The sequence below is a fragment of the Mustela erminea genome, chromosome 19 (assembly GCF_009829155.1).
Source record: "Mustela erminea isolate mMusErm1 chromosome 19, mMusErm1.Pri, whole genome shotgun sequence".
Taxonomy (NCBI): Eukaryota; Metazoa; Chordata; class Mammalia; order Carnivora; family Mustelidae; genus Mustela; species Mustela erminea.
Window position 1 is genome coordinate 3887366 of NC_045632.1, and position 15856 is coordinate 3903221.

Sequence of the window (15856 nt, forward strand, 5' to 3'; positions counted from 1 at the left end):
GTTAAGCATCTGTCTTCAGCTCAGGTTCTGGGATTGAGCCCTGTACTGGGCTCTCTGCTTGGTGGGGAGCCTACTTCTCCTTCTCCCTCTGCCCTTCTCCCCCTCCCCGCAGCTTGTGCTTGCTCACACTCTCTCTCTCAATAAATAAAATCTTAAAAAAAAAAAAAGCCAAGGAACTGTCGAGCCACAAAAACACATGGAGGAAACTTAAATGCATGTTGCTAAGTGAAAAAAGCTGATCTGAAAAGACTACATATTATATGATTCCAACCATATGGCATTTTGAAAAAGACAAAACTATAGAGACACTCAGAGGCTGGTGGTTGCCAGGGTTTGAGAGGAGGGTGGAGGGATGAATAGGTAAAGCAAGACGGGACTTTGAGGGAAGTGAAATTACTCTGTGTGATTCATGTAACAGTAGGTACAAGACATTATACATTAGCCAAAACCCACAGAACTGCACAACACAAAGAGTGAATCCTCATGTAAACTACGGACTCTAGTTAACTAAGAATAAAATAAACTTTAAAAATAAAAACCATCCTGGGCGCCTGGGTGGCTCAGTGGGTTAAGCCGCTGCCTTCGGCTCAGGTCATGATCTCAGGGTCCTGGGATCGAGTCCCGCATCGGGCTCTCTGCTCAGTGGGGAGCCTGCTTCCTCCTCTCTCTCTCTCTCTGCCTGCTTCTCTGCCTACTTGTGATCTCTCTCTGTCAAATAAATAAATAAATAATCTTTAAAAAAAAAAATAAATAAATAAAAACCATCCACATTGGGGTGCCTGGGTGGCTCACTGGGTTAAAGCCTCTGCCTTCGGCTCAGGTCATGATCTCAGGGTCCTGGGATCGAGCCCCACATCGGGCTCTCTGCTCAGCAGGAAGCCTGCTTCCTCCTCTCTTTCTGCCTGCCTCTCCACCTACTTGTGATCTCTGTCTGTCAAATAAATAAATAAAATCTTTTAAAAAACCAGAAAAACAAACAACAACAAAAAACCATCCACATGTTTCAAGGAATCAAGAAGGCCATGTGTCCAGGGCAGGCACATGCTCAGAAAACACTTGTGAAGGCTCTAAGCTCTTACTTCTGGCTGACTTTGGGTCTGTGAACTCCTGCTGAGCACAGAAGTTGTGTCCCAACTCTCAACATACAGCCCCACTGCAACGACCAGATGTATTTTGACTCCAGGCACTTAAGGAAATCTATGACAAATCGTAGCTGACTGCAGACTAACAGAACAGAGACTTTGCTGACCGTGCACGACAAAGAATACAGTCTACAGCGAGCGTCTACAAAAGTCACTAGCCAAACATTATAACTCATAAGGAGTGGCCAGCAACAAAACTTGGGGTAGGGGGAAGGAGAATCTGATTCCAAGAGTCACCACATTACAATATTAAAAATGTCCACTTTCTCAACAAAAATAATTACAAGGTGGGCAAACAAAGTATGGCTCAATGAGAGGGCCAACTGTTTCACACAAACGATGGAATCAAACAGTATTGGCCTTTTACGTCTGGCTGCTTTCAGGAAGAATAGCATTCTCAAAGTAAATCACTCTGCAGCGTGCACTATTACTTCATGACTTTGCGGACAGACAATTTTCCATCGTCTGCATATAGCACATTTTCTTCATCCATTCATCTGTTGATGCGTATTTGGGCTGTTTCCATTTTGGGCTATTATGAATAATTCCATCCTCGCCTAAACATTTAGGAAATCCTTGATGACTCACTGGTAACAAATCTGGTAGATCCTAGAGTAACTGGAGTTCGGGTCCAGACTCCTAGGCTATTGTTTTCTACTGTTTTTAAACTTTCCAGGTTGAAACGTAGTCGAACAGCTATGCCCAGAACACCTGCATTTCATGCAGCTACCTGCAATCTGGGTGTGGAGCCTATTGGGGAGCTCAAAAGGGGAACACAGGCCCACAAGAGTACAACTCTGCGACCCAAGTGAGTTCTAGAATTCAGAATATGGGTAAATCAATGAAAAACACTGTATGTTAAGTAAACTTCAGTTGATCTGGGGTAGCACCTGGTAACCAAATCACTATTTCTGCATCAACACCTGTGATGACTCTGAGTGAACAGAGTTTAAATACTATAAAAGGTAACCTGTGAGTTCAGGTTTGCCCACCCAGTAGGTCTGCGACCCTGTGGCATTGTCAGAATTTTTCTGGTTTCCAAATTGCAGAGAAGGGAGTGTGGGCCATAGAAACTTATATTTTGAGGCAAAACAAATTTCTTCAGCACTACAAAGAGGAAAGAAGCCATCTCTTCTTTTCAGATTCCAATAATAAAAACGAGCTAATAAAAGAAAATAGAAAATGTTGTTTAAAATAAACATGAAACCATGTTTAATAAAATAAAATATGAAGCATTTTTCCTCCTTCTCAGAGATTTCCATGCACAAGTTCACTCTCTTCTCTCTACAACCTGGAGGTTGGAGCTGTATCACTTCCATTTTACAAAGAAGGAAAGGACATGATGGACTCTGAGATGCTGAGTAATTTGTCCAAAGTCACATGTCTAACGAGGTGTTGAGCTGGACCTTAAACCCAGATTCTGACTTTATAGCTTGTGTTCTTACCCACTACACAATACTAATTCATCATAAATAAATTTACACTGCATTACACCAAATAATCTAGAAAGCGCAAAAGGTTCTGGATGGGGCAGAATTCCCCACAGGCCAAGTCATGTGCTTTCCAGCACACTCCCATAGTCCACAGGACAAACTGGTCTCATTACCACTTGGGGCAGGCATGCCCGAAGTCCAAAGGCCATGTTTTGATATTTACATCCTTTTCCAGGTTGTAAAACAACCCCCTGCTCAGCCAATATTGAACTTGTTCTTGTTCTGTCAACAGATAAATTCAATTCAACAAGTTTTAGCACCTTCTAGATACAGGGCTCCCTGTTAATCCCTGTGGGGCAGGGTTTGTGGTCTCCTGGAACCTTGCTGACATTCCCAATTCTTTCCAAGAATTTTATAATTTAGTGTTTTCATTCAGAGAACAACCTAAGAGAAGAAAATCAGTCTATGAGAATTATTGGTCTACTACCTCATAACCCAGTACTACCATGTGATTTCCACACCCGGGGTATGTTTATAATTGCATGAATGCCAAAAGGGATGATTTTAATTGCCACAGGCTAATGAGAAGGGGACAGAGGTGGATTTAGCTCATAACAAGGTCTTTGGGGTCACCTAAAAGCTAACAGACATTAGGGTACAAATGGAGGTCTTGTGGCAGTTTGAACTGAGGAAAAGGACAGGAGACCTGAGACATCACAGGGTCTGCTAAACCCACAGCGGCCCAGTACATCCTTCGACAAGATGTTTGTTTCAAGAAAGCTGTTCGGTTTTAGCAAAATAGCACCCCTCCCACTAAACTGATGTTTGTAATTTAAATTACATTGGTTTGGTTGCTTTGTTTTACATTTAATTTGCAAATTGATTCTGGCTTTATGGTGCCACAAGAACTGTAAGCTTTAGGAACATATGCCTTGTTTTATCATCATTTATGCCTTGTTTAATAGTTTAAAAAAACAACTTAAGCCAACACTAGGGATACGAAGCAATTTTAATGTTTTTCTTTTTAAAAAGGCCTGTCATTCTATGACCGGAGGAAGCGTAAGGAGACAGGGATTCTCCTGTGAAAAGCTACAGCCTCTTGGGAAATTAGTCTACCATACATTCTAGCCTGCAGTAACAGGTACACACTCTGGTAAGGAACATTTACTGGGGCATCGTTTGGATGGAAAGGAGGGAACAATCTAAACACCGCCTGTATGAAGGGATTTTATTTCACCCACAATTAATCTGAATATTTTTCTATTTGTTATCAAGTCGAAAAATCCGTAGACTTCTTTTGGACTGAGCCTCGCTGTCCTAAAGAATTCTGTGTGCTGATGGAAACCGTCTACATTGGCGCTGTGTGACGACAGCCGCCAGCCACAAGCCGCTGATGGGCGCCTAGAAATGCAGGAGCTGCAACCGAGCAGCTAAATTATGTATTTTATTGAAGTGTCATTAAATGCTAGTGTACACAGCTACAAGTGCCTGGCAGCTACCACACTGGACGTGTGCTGCTCTGCAGTTTTCTTACTGGAGGCATGTTTTCCGACTTCTATTTCAGAATCTTGGAAGGGGGACGCCTGGGTGGCTCAGTTTGGGGACCGTGACTCTTGATCTCCTGGCTGAGTTTTAAGCCCCATGTTGGGCATAGAGCTTACCATAAATAAATAAGTCTTAATGCTAAAACAACAACAACGAAAACCTGAGGCTCTGTCAATTGCAATAACAACTTTCAAGAGAAGCTTTGCTATTACAATGAAGCCACAGCTGGAGCTGAGAAGGGCAGCTGCTCGGACTGAGCAGACACTGTCCGGTTTGCCAGGGTCCCCACCAAAACCTAATCTCTCACCCTCTCCCACCTCACTCATTTCTATGCCCTGCCAGGCCCCTGGAGAGCTCTTTCCTTAGGACCCTGATTTCCTTAGGACCTGATTTCCTTAGGACTAACCTCTCTCTGAGTAGCTTTACCAAATGAAACCCTTCAACAGCATCTTGCCTGGCACGGAACTAACTCTGGTCAAAGATAGCTTTCTGCTTTCCTTTTGCCAATGAGTGACAAAATCCCACTCCTTTTTGAAAAGCTCCAACCTGCTATTCTGCCTATTTTTCTTCCTTCTTTCCTTCCTTTCCCCCGCCAAGCACCATTTTCTCCTTTCCCTCTCTGCATCAGTGTTACCACGAAGAAAGTGATCATACCCGAAGCTGGGAAATAAGAGCGACTTGCAGCTTTTACCCTGGGGGTGCAAATTCTTTCCCTGTTTTCCCACCCCAAACATTATTGCCACTATAGGCCTGTTCTGTTCAGCCTACGTGGTGCTTTCTTTTTTGCAATTGGGTTTGTCACCGACATTTTTCTTAATGGGGATATTTCAACTAAATATATTAATGTCTGGCTTCTCTTGAAAATTGTTAGGTTTTGCATTTCCTGAGAGTTCTCTGTAGGAGAGAAGTGAGGGACAACTGCCTCCTCCTAACAGACATTGCCACAGTCCTCAATTTCTTCCTGCCTGGCCACTGTCATCTTCATCATCATCACAAACCCCAGCAATAGCAGCAGACACTTCCCTGGCTTTGCCATGTGCCAGGCCCTCCTTCAATCACTTGTGGATCATCAAATCCCCACAACGCCCCTTTCGGGCACATCCTCTCGTTTTAACCCTATTTTACAGATGAGGAAAATTAAGTCCAGAGAAGTAAAGTAACTTGCCCAAAATCAAGGTTTTGGGTTTTTTTGTTTTGTTTTGTTTTCAAAATCAAGGTTTTTGACTACCCGGGGGAATCTGATGTCAAAGCCCTGCCAGGTAACCACTCTGTACACGAGGATTCCGTCCCCGAGCCTGGGACTTCTGCCCTACATTCTGTAGCTAGTTTCTTAAGCTGACCAACCAAAGGACACTCCCTCCCCTTGGCCATGGAACCAAAATAATTCTAACAAGAGGGTTAACTCTTCTCCTCTGATTGCTCATTAAAAGAGCAGATTTAGGGGCGCCTGGGTGGCTCAGTGGGTTAAGGCCTCTGCCTTCAGTTCAGGTCATGATCCCAGAGCCCTAGGATCGAGTCCCTTATAGGGCTTCTGCTCAGCAGGAACCCTGCTTCCTCCTCTTTCTCTCTGCCTGTCTCTCTGCCTAGTTGTGATCTCTGTCTGTCAAATAAATAAATAAAACCTTAGAAAAAAAATAAAAGAAGATTTATCAGGAGAGAGAAAGAAGACATGGAGGAATCAGAAGGCAAGGACTATGCTTTCCAGGAAAATTTTTTACCAGAGAATTAACTAAGGGAGGAAAAGAGACCTCAGAGCTTCTCATTCCAAAAGCTGATCCTAGCATAAAATGCAAAAAAGCATTAACATCTAGAACAGCAGTTTTTAAAGGGAGGTGGGTGGGAGTGGGGAGCCCTGGGGTCCTCAAGAGCCTTCCAGCAAGTCTTCAAGGTCACAGCTATTTTCATAATAATATTCAGACATTATCTGCCTTTTTCATTCTCAGTGAAACTTTCCAGAAGCTACAGGGAATACCTCAAAAGGGTGAATGCAGAAGCAGATATGAGATTCCAAATGATTCTAAAAGCATAAAACAATGTCACTGTTCTCACCAAATTTTTTGTGTTCTGAAATACAGTCTTCTGAAAAATTTTTTTAAAATAATCAACTTTGTTAATATACAATGAGTTTATTAGTGTTATTTTTAAATGAATAAATATTTTAAAAACTTACTAAACTTCCAATGCACCAAATATCAGCATATATAGTTTGTACGCACAACCTCTCTGGAGTCTTCAATGATTTTTAAGTATAAGGGGCTCCTAAGACCAAAAAGTTTGAGAACTGCAGCTCTAAAAAGGAAAAGTCCTGCATGTGCACATGTGGCTAACACAGAAAGAAACCCTAAAGCAAATATTCCATAGTGATGGCCAGTGGCATGTTTTGTAAGGGCTTCACGCTGTCTTTAAATGCCTTTGAAATTCATGATCACCATTTAAGGCTTCAAATAAAGAAAATGTTCTGGTCTCGTCTCAAAACAAAAAACCACCACCACAACAAAAAACGAAATTAAGTTCTGGCAACAGTGTCCTGGCATTTGCACTGACTGGTAGGTATCACTTAGATGGGGCACACAGTCTGGCTTACCACACTGCAGGCCTTTGCCTGCCTGTCCCTGGAGGTATCTAACTTGCTACCCTGAGCCATGGCAGGGGGTTGGGGGGGTAGCATTTTTGCAATCAACAATGAAACATACATCAGTTTAATAAATGTCTACATTCCTCCAGAGAAGTCAGCTTGCACTACAAATAACCTTTTCCTTATCTGACTTCCCAAAGCAGCAACTTGTAATTGTTTCACCATCCCTACAGAGACTCTTGGATCGATTAGAAACCCTTCTGAGAAAGAAAGGAATTCATCTGACAATCTTTGGACAAGGACAAAAGAAGAAAACTCACCAGGAGAAGAGCAAACAAGTGAATCTCCAGGGAACAGGAGGGCCCAGGTTAAGCCCCTCAGAGAGGGGATTCAGGCAATCGGCAGACCACTGGCTATTTCCTCCTGGAATTCTGGGTAGTAAATTCAGGACACTCATCCAACTTCTTTTGCCCTGAAAGCAGGTGGTGGAAAGGAAGAGGCATTCAGAACTTGGGTCCCCAAAGAAGCAAGCACACAGGTGTGAAATTGGGAAAGATGGGCAATATTTGGAAGAAGGAAGAAAGCAATACTAAATCTGGGCAATCTAGATGGTACAGGGGCTTTGTTGTTAAGGGAAATCTATTTTTTTCTTCCTTTCCTTATTGTCCTTCCTTGGTAAGGGACCTGGAGGGTTTTGCCGGGAAAAGCCTAATTGGGGTAGAACTGGTGATGAAAAAGGATTTTTGCTGAAAAGGGTTGGAAAAACAAATATCACATGAGATATTGGAAGAACCGAGTTGGTCTGTTATCAGTGGAAAGAGACTACAAAAAGGGGGACTCTTGGTGGGAAGAAACAATTTTTGTTGAAAAGTGATCCTTAATGGAGGAAGAATCTGGAAATGAAAAATACATATACATATATATATATATATATATATATATATATATATGTATTTTTTTTTTTTTTTTTTTGGCTAGAGGAAGTTCCTAAAAGGAGGATGAGGGGTATAATCAAATAAGAGAGGAGGGATTTTTGTTTTTGCTGGAAGATCCTATAAATAAACAAATCTCGGTCTCCTATTCAGAAAAAAGGGGATTTTTAGCAGAAGGCCTGGAAGCTAGGGTGAATGCAAGGCCTCGGTGCAGAAAAGTGCGGAGGTCGGTAGGGCCCCGAGGCGCGAGCTGGGGAGCTGTGAGGGGGCAGTTGGGGCCTGCGGGGCGGGGGAGGAAAGAAAGGGCATGCAGCGGACCAGGGACCCCAGAGGAGAGTCTTCTCCAAGGGGGAAGTGGCTGCGGGGGTGCAGCGGGGCCCGGAGCTGTTGGGGTGCAGAAGGTGCGTGCGTGACGCGGGGTGAGGGGTGCCCGCGGCGCCTGCTGCGCTCCTCGAAAAGGAGATGGACCCCCTAAAAAACAAATATATAAACGAATTAGATTTTAAGAGGGGGGGAGGGGTTGAAAAGTGAGGAGGGGCGGGAAGGGGGGGGTAGGGAGGAAAGGGAAGGGGCAAGGGCAGCAGCAACCGGGTTTTACCCGCCCCCGGGGGCTCGCGCGCCGGCCTCGAGCCTCGCGCCTGGCGGGCCTCCCAGCGGCCCCCTGCCTCCCTCGCGCTGCCCGCCGGCCGGGCGCGCACGCGCACCCCGGCCGGCCCCCCGGAGCGGCCGGCTCACCCGCGGCGCGGGCGCGCGTGCGTGGCTGCGGGTCGCCTCACGACGCCCAGGGCGGCCTCGCGCGCCCCTCGCGCCGCCCGGGCTCCCGGCGCGTGCCGCCCGGTGGCGAAGTCTCCGCAGCTATTGGGCCTCCGCTGAGGGGCGGGGCCACGCGAGGGGCGGGGCTTTGGTGCGGTCAGGTGACCAGCGGCGGGCGGGAAAGGAGGCGGTTGGTCGCCATTTTGCGAGGAGGGCCGTTGAGGGCGGGAGAGTGTCAAGGCGGAGCCCGGGAAGGGGCGGCGGGGGGAGGGGCCGGCCCCCCAACACCCGCACCCACACGGAGGCCGGGAGGTCGGGAGGCCGGCAGCCCCGGCCATTGTTCCTGGAGGGCGACTTTAGAACGCAGTGGCAGGGCACTCGGACTCCCTGCGGCTGCTCCGAGAGGCGGTGGCCGGCGGTGGGAGCTCCGAGGCGGGGGCCACCCTGGCCGGGTAGTGGAGCCCAGCGAGGCAGCCCCTTGTGTTCCCGAGGCAGCCACTGCGCGAGTGGGAGCCACGGAGACCGGCCCTTCAGTGGGCTGGGACGATTCGGGGCTGCCGCGCTTCGACGTGCCGGCTCCCAGCCGTCTGTGGGTCCGGCACGGTGCTGGGCCGTGTTGAGGGAGGGGTGGGAACGGGGTGAGCAGTGTCCAGAGGGCGCTGACGGGTCCAGGAGTTTGAACCTTGGAAGAGCGGAGACGGGAATTCATACCCTAGAAGGTGAACGCTGAACATCCTAGGACACAAAATAGCTTTGCGGTTGCCTGGGTTTGGGGACTGGGGATCCGCCGTACCTGAGCACGAGGAGATCGGATTGGGGTGATGGGAAGATTCTAAAAGTGAGTTACGGCAATGGTTGTACAACAGGGTGGATGTACTAGAAATTCTTGGATTGTGCACTTAAAACGGGTGACGTTTGCATAAATGATACCTCAGTAAAGTTTAGTTGATTTCGAAAATGGGTCCCTGGGGTAGACAGAACAGAAAGGAGAAGAAAAAGACCGGCATTCTACTTTTGGATTCCTTTGTTCAGCAAATATTTATTGAGCTTCTTTCCAAGCTAGACCTGCGTCTGAGTCAGACAGACAACCCTGCTCTAGCTTATGTTTTGGAGTAGCGCTGTCCTAATGAAACAATACAAAAACATGAAATTAACTTTAATAATACAATTTAACCCAAAAGGTTATTTCAGTATGTAACCAATACAAAATTTTCAGCAAGTTGCCTATTTTTTTTTGAAACCCTGGACATTTCAATCCAGACCTGTGGCATTTCAAGGTTAGCCACAGGTAGCTAGTGGCTCCAGTACTGAGGACAGGCAAATACTTTCAGAATGCAGTGTGGAAAGAAAAAATAAGGAAAGAGGATGGAGATTGTCAGAGGATACTATTTGATACAGGTCTGTGAAGGTCTCTCTGGTGAAGTTACACTGAGCAACGACCTGAAGGAAGTGAGGAAAGGAATCTATAAAAATATTTGGGGGAAGAGCAAGTGCAAAGGCCCTAAGGCAGGAAGATGTGGCTCCATTTGCAAAGACAGGAATTAAACACCTGCTTTCAATTTAGGACATTTCATTTTTTTCACAAATAGTTAAAGTGAGGTACCTGGGTGGCTCAGTGGGTTAAGCCTCTGCCTTCGCCTCAGGTCATGATCTCAGGGCCTTGGGATCGAGCCCTGAATCAGGCTCCCTGCTTGGTGGGGAGCCTGCTTCCCCCTCTCCCACTCATTCTGCTTATGTTCCCTCTCTCACCGTGTCTCTATCATTTTTTTTTTAAGGGGAGGAAGGTCTTTAGAACCCGTCTCAGAATGGCTGTCTTCTCTCTAGGGGAAAGGCTGGCATCTGGGCGGATGGCCTTTTGTCCCCATTTTCTAGTGGAGACTGATGTTTATAGTTTGTGTGTGGAAGGGCATTTCCCATCAAGATGACCCTCCCAGATAAAGATGCCTTAAAAAGCCCCTGTGGGCACTCATCAGGATAGCCAAAAGGTGGAAACAACCAAATGTCCAAGGACCAATGAGTGGATAAGCTAAACATGGTAGATCCTGGTAATGGAATAAGATCCAGCCATACAAGGAGTGAAGTGCTTAACCTTAAAGCACCATGACTTAACTCATTCATCAAAAATAGGTTTAACATTAAAATAGGTGAACACACTGGGGCACCTGGGTGGCTCAGTAGGTTAAGCCTCTGCCTTCGCCTCAGGTCATGATCCTGGGATCCGGGGATCAAGCCCCTCATCGGGCTCTCTGCTCCACGGGGAGCCTGCTTCTCCCTTTCCCACTCCCCCTGCTTGTGTTCCCTCTCTCCCAGTCTCTGTCTCTGTCAAATAAATAAATAAATAAAATCTTTTTTAAAAAATTCATTAAATAAAAACTGAACTTCTCAGTATTTTTAAACTTTGGAGAGTAAAAAAGCACACCTACATCTCTTTCACAGAAGACTTCCTTTGGCTTCTTCTGTCTGGCGCAGTGTTTCTCAAAAGTGAACCTGGAGGGCTGACTCAGGAGGTCTGATGTGGGACCGGAAAATGCAAATTTCTAATGAGTTTTCCAGTGATGTGGCTGCTACTGGGTGGGAGGCCACACTTGGAGAATCACTATTTTTGTTCCAAGAATCTAACACTGGGGGGTGCTCTGTTAGACACTTTCAAGGGAAGGGTGGCCGCGCTCTGAACACAGTGCACATTCACCTTTGGGAAGCGAATGAATCAGTGGGAGGGCTGTTGTAGGATCAAAATGACTGGCTTTCCCCTACCCTGAAACACAGTACTTGGGGATACTGGCGAGATGTTTCTCATTGAAATGAGGACTTGAACAACCCTAATGCCAAGAGAGGGGAAAAAAAAAAAAACAAGCAAGCAAACATCCCTGCTTCTTAATATTTAGCCATGGAAATCCAAGTCCATGGGAATAGAACACCATTCCTCTGACTTAAAAAAAAAAAGCGGGGCGGAGGGGACTAGAACAGCTTCTTTGACCCGATAAATACGGAGCCCTCCATTTGTGCTCGACCATCTTGCAAGTCATTCAACAAATAACTTTCGACTCTCTGCTCGAGCGAAACACTCTTTGGGGTGCCTCCTAGGGTAGGTATTTTTATTTGAGTAACCTTTCTAGCTTTTTTCATGTGTTACTAAATATTTTGTGTTATTTTTGTCATTCTTTTGCATCTCCTCCCAGACTATATGTTCTTTGAAAGTGTGGTCTGGCATCACTCAGCAGACATTATCATCTATAATAAATAAATATAAGCTATTTTAGACATTATCATCTATAATAATAAATACTATTATTAAAAATACAGGATTCTTGGGCGCCTGGGTGGCTCAGTGGGTTAAGCCGCTGCCTTCGGCTCAGGTCATGATCTCGGGGTCCTGGGATCGAGTCCCACATCGGGCTCTCTGCTCAGCAGGGAGCCTGCTTCCCTCTCTCTCTCTCTCTCTCTGCCTGCCTCTCCATCTACTTGTGATTTCTCTCTGTCAAATAAATAAATAAAATCTTTAAAAAAAAATAAAAATAAATAAATAAAAATAAAAATACAGGATTCTATCAGGATGACCAACTCAGTCCCAGGTGCCCAGAACTTTCCTGATTTCAGCCCTGAAAACCACATGTCCTCCCGAAGCTCTTCAATTCCAAGCAAACTGGAATTTGCTTGACCATTGGTCCCCCAAATTATAATGAGTAATATAAATATAAAGCATTTATCAAGCTCTGCTTGTATTAACTTAACCCTCACAACATTTCCCATAAGGAAATGGGCTCAGAGAGGTTAAGTAATTTGCTCAAGTTTTCACAGCTAGGAAGAGGCAGACACAGGAATAAACCCATCCTTTTTACCACCACAGGTGTTTAGTATTTGTCAACTGAGAGAATAAATCGAGAATCCTTAGTACCTTCATACTTGACCATAAAATCTAGTTGAAGAGTGAACACACTCTTACTCATCTTTGTATCTCTGTAACTGTGCAGGGCTGGGCACGCCCGCCTGTCGTAAACCAATGTGACGTCGCGCAGCTCAGAATGTTCAAAGAACAACACCAGCGGCATTTGCTTAACTGCTAACAGAGGAGCTGAGCTTCCACGGGCTGTAGGAGGAAAGACAATGTTATGAGGACTGAAGCCAACGGGAAAAAAAGTCCCAGACCTAATCTGCATCTTAAAGGACCAGTGAATTATGGAATCAGTGGGCCCAGCAACTATCAGTTGCTTCCCATGTACCAGACACTTGGCTGAAACATGCCCGTGGAGGATGTGTGGTTGGGGGAAAAGGGAAAATCTCCCTGGACAAAGGGTAAGAAAGGGAAAATGAGGCTGGGAAACTCAAAGACTGGCCAGACTTAGATCCGGTAGCCGCAAACTGATGCTCCAAGACTGAAGGTATAATAATAACAATAACAATGATAGTAATAATAATAAATAGTAACCACAGCAGCAATCGTAACAAGAAATATTTCAACAGTGCGTGTCATGGACCAAGCCTTCCTCTCTACGTTCTAATATGCAAATCTCACTTCATCCTCCCACTAAGCCCGAGATGCAAGTACCATGACTCACCTTGTTTCATGGAAGGGAAGACTTTGCATGGAAAGTGACAGGTGGAGGAGTTGCAGACCGTGTTCTGTAGGCCATGGGGAGTTCCCTGAGCAGAGCGCTTAATCTCAGTGCTGTTGTCATTTTGGGGGGGTCAGGTTCTTCTTCGTTTTGGGGACTGTCCTGTAGAATGTTTGGCTGCATCTCTGGCCTTTCCCTGCTAGAGGCCAGGAGCACATTCTCCCCACAGTGTGACAAGCATATTGCCTCCAGACCTTGCCAAGTGTCTTCCGAGGGGGGAAAAAAATCACTCTGAGCTTTCTCACAGGGCTTGGGGATGGGGAGGCCGTGGGATGGACAGGTGTGAATGGGAAAGAGATGACACAGCATGTTAAGGACTGGACTGGACTCCAGGAGTCCCCAAGGATACTCTCAGGCTTAATGATTGGCTGGAAGGATGGCAGAACCCAGCAAGCCTGTTGTACCCATGGTTACCATGGGACAGTAGAAGGGAGAGGCAAAAAGTAAAAGGAGCTCAGGTTCAAGCGACACCAGGCACAAACTCCCAGCTGTCCTTTGCAATGGAACAGACAGGGCTTACTTCTCCCAGGCACGATGTGGGACAACAGGCATGAGCTGTTGCCAACTAGGAAAGCTCCACTGAGCCTCGGCGTGCAGCGTTCCTGGATGCCTGACCTCAGTCTCCAGCTCCCCCAGAGGTCAAGCTACCTCCAGGTGAGCTAAGACCGCGGTTAAACAAAAAACCTGAAGCCAGACAGACCAAGGGCTTAAAGGTTTTACCTCCTAGGAGCCAGGGACAAGAGCTAAATCCCCCTTTACCCTGTACAGCGTGCAACATCCCAGGCTACCAAGTTAAGTCTATGCCATACAAGAACAGAGCAAGGTTTGGAGCCCGTTTTCCAGTCTTTTAATCCAGGCTCCTTCCTCTCCAGCCCTGTGCCTGTGTGAATAGGTCCAAAGTACAATTTGAACCCACAGCAACAACACAAACATCCTTTCCTTGTTCACCAGTCTCGACACCTATGGTGACGTCAGATTAGCTCAGCCCCCCACAACTTCTCCACGGCGGGGGGTGGGGGGCAGCCTGCAAGATGCTTGGCTCCCAGAAGGAGTTCTGATATGTAAATAGTTTATGGTTCTGAAGTCACTTATAGGCTCATGCACCCCTCTCTGGACTTTAGTGCCCTCCGCCATCATACACCGAGTACCCCCAGTCACTGCGGTGCTGGGACCTGGAATTTCAAAGTTGATTAGCTATGGCGCCCGCCACCAAAAGTTCTTTCGAGATCCATCATCTCCTCTCATCTAAGAACATGGCCTGATGTTGTCACTCTTGCCTATTTAAGAACCCCTAGTAATGTCCTTACAGATATCTGTACACAGATGTTTATGGCAGTGTTTTTCAACCAAGCCAAATGGTGGAAACAGCCCAATGGCCATCTGCTGATAAGTGAATAACAAACACAGTGGAACCATACAGTGGGTCTTAATTGGTAATAGGAAGGAACGAAGGCTTGATACGCGCTGCAACATGGATGCGCCTTCAAAACAATGGGTTGGTTCTGCCTTTTTGACTAGGAAGAGCAATGCTATGAACATTCACGTACAAGTGTTTGTTTGAACACCTGTCTTCATTGTTTTGGGCATACACCCAGGAGTGGAACTGCCAGGTCCCATGGAAGTTCTGCTTCTAACTTCTAGGGGAGGCTGGTTTCGAAGGTAGAGGATTTGCTGAGGACAGAGAATGAGATGAGTCAATGCTGATTCCAGAATTTTCGAGCCAAGCAATTGGGTGAATGAGGAGTAGTGCCAGCCACAGAGAGGGGAGTGCTAGCGGGAGGTGGGGAACAGATGGCAGAGTGGGGGACAGCCATGAGCTCAGTTTTGGACATGTTTGGACCCAATGAGTTAGGTCCTGGAGTTGTAAATAACTAGGTCTGTCAGACTCTGCCCACACAGCCCCCAGAGGAGACAGACATTAAACAAATAATCATGCAGCTGATCACGATGGTGACAAGCACTACAAAGGAGAAACTGAGCACCCATGAGAGGGAGAGGGTGTGCCTTGAGAATCTGGTCAAGACTGGAGGGTCAAGAAAGGTTTTCTTAGCCAGGGATATTTGAGTGACATTTTAAGGAAGTCTAGGAGTTAGCCAATGTTCTGATTATTTATTACCGAATTTTAAAACTGCCCAAACCAGTGGCTTAAATAATGACAATCATTTATTTCGTTCACAAGTCTTATGTGGGGGGATTGGCTGGATTCAGGCTCGGGACCTCTCATGCAGTTCCAGTCAGATGGTGGGTGGGCTGGAGTTGTCTCCAAGGCTTAATCACTGCCGGCTGGTGTTTGATGCTGGCATTGACCAGGACCCGCAGAGGCTGTTGGCCCAGAACACCAACACTTCCTCTCCATGTGGTCTGGCTTCTTCCCAATATGGCGGCCCCAGGACACTGGAACCTCGTACATGGCAGCTCAGGGCTCCAAAGGCCACATCCCAAGAGAGCTAAACAAATATTATTTGCCTTTTTATGACCATTCCCCAAAAGTCCCATGGATCCATGTATTAGTTTTCTAGGACTGGTGTAAGGAAGGACCACAAAGAGTGTGGCTTAAGCCACAAAAATGTGCTTATTGTCTTATAAATTCCAGAGGCTTGAAGTCCAAGATCAAGATGTCGAGAGGGTAGACCAAGGTGTTGGTAGGGTAACCCTCAAGAGGAAGGGATGATCTGTCCCTGTGTGTCTCCCAGCTTCTGGGGGTTTGCTGACATCCCTGGTGCTCCTTGCTTCTCCATCATCCTGACCTCTGCCTTCACCTTAACATAGTACCCTCCCTTTGTGCATGCCTGTGTCCAAATATTTCCTCTTCATAAGGACACTGGTCATGTTGGATTAGAGGTCCCCCCTCCTCCAGTATAAC

The 15856-nt window shown here is 46.3% G+C and overlaps 1 protein-coding gene across 6 annotated transcripts in view; it reads right to left on the bottom strand.

The window, feature by feature from the left end:
• The window catches only part of ZNF541 (zinc finger protein 541), a 42543-nt gene extending 34101 nt beyond the window's left edge, over nt 1-8442 (bottom strand). The window contains exons 1-2 of one of the 6 annotated variants that reach the window (XM_032326240.1): nt 8363-8442; nt 7016-8098 (exon numbers count right to left, since the gene is read on the bottom strand). The gene's annotated coding sequence lies outside the window, so the exon portion shown is untranslated. Of the gene's footprint in view, nt 1-7015; nt 8196-8225; nt 8313-8362 lie in introns of those variants that run through there. The other 5 variants (XM_032326243.1, XM_032326242.1, XM_032326239.1 and 2 more) reach the window with 5 other exon arrangements.
• Between the last annotated feature and the right edge of the window lie 7414 nt (nt 8443-15856).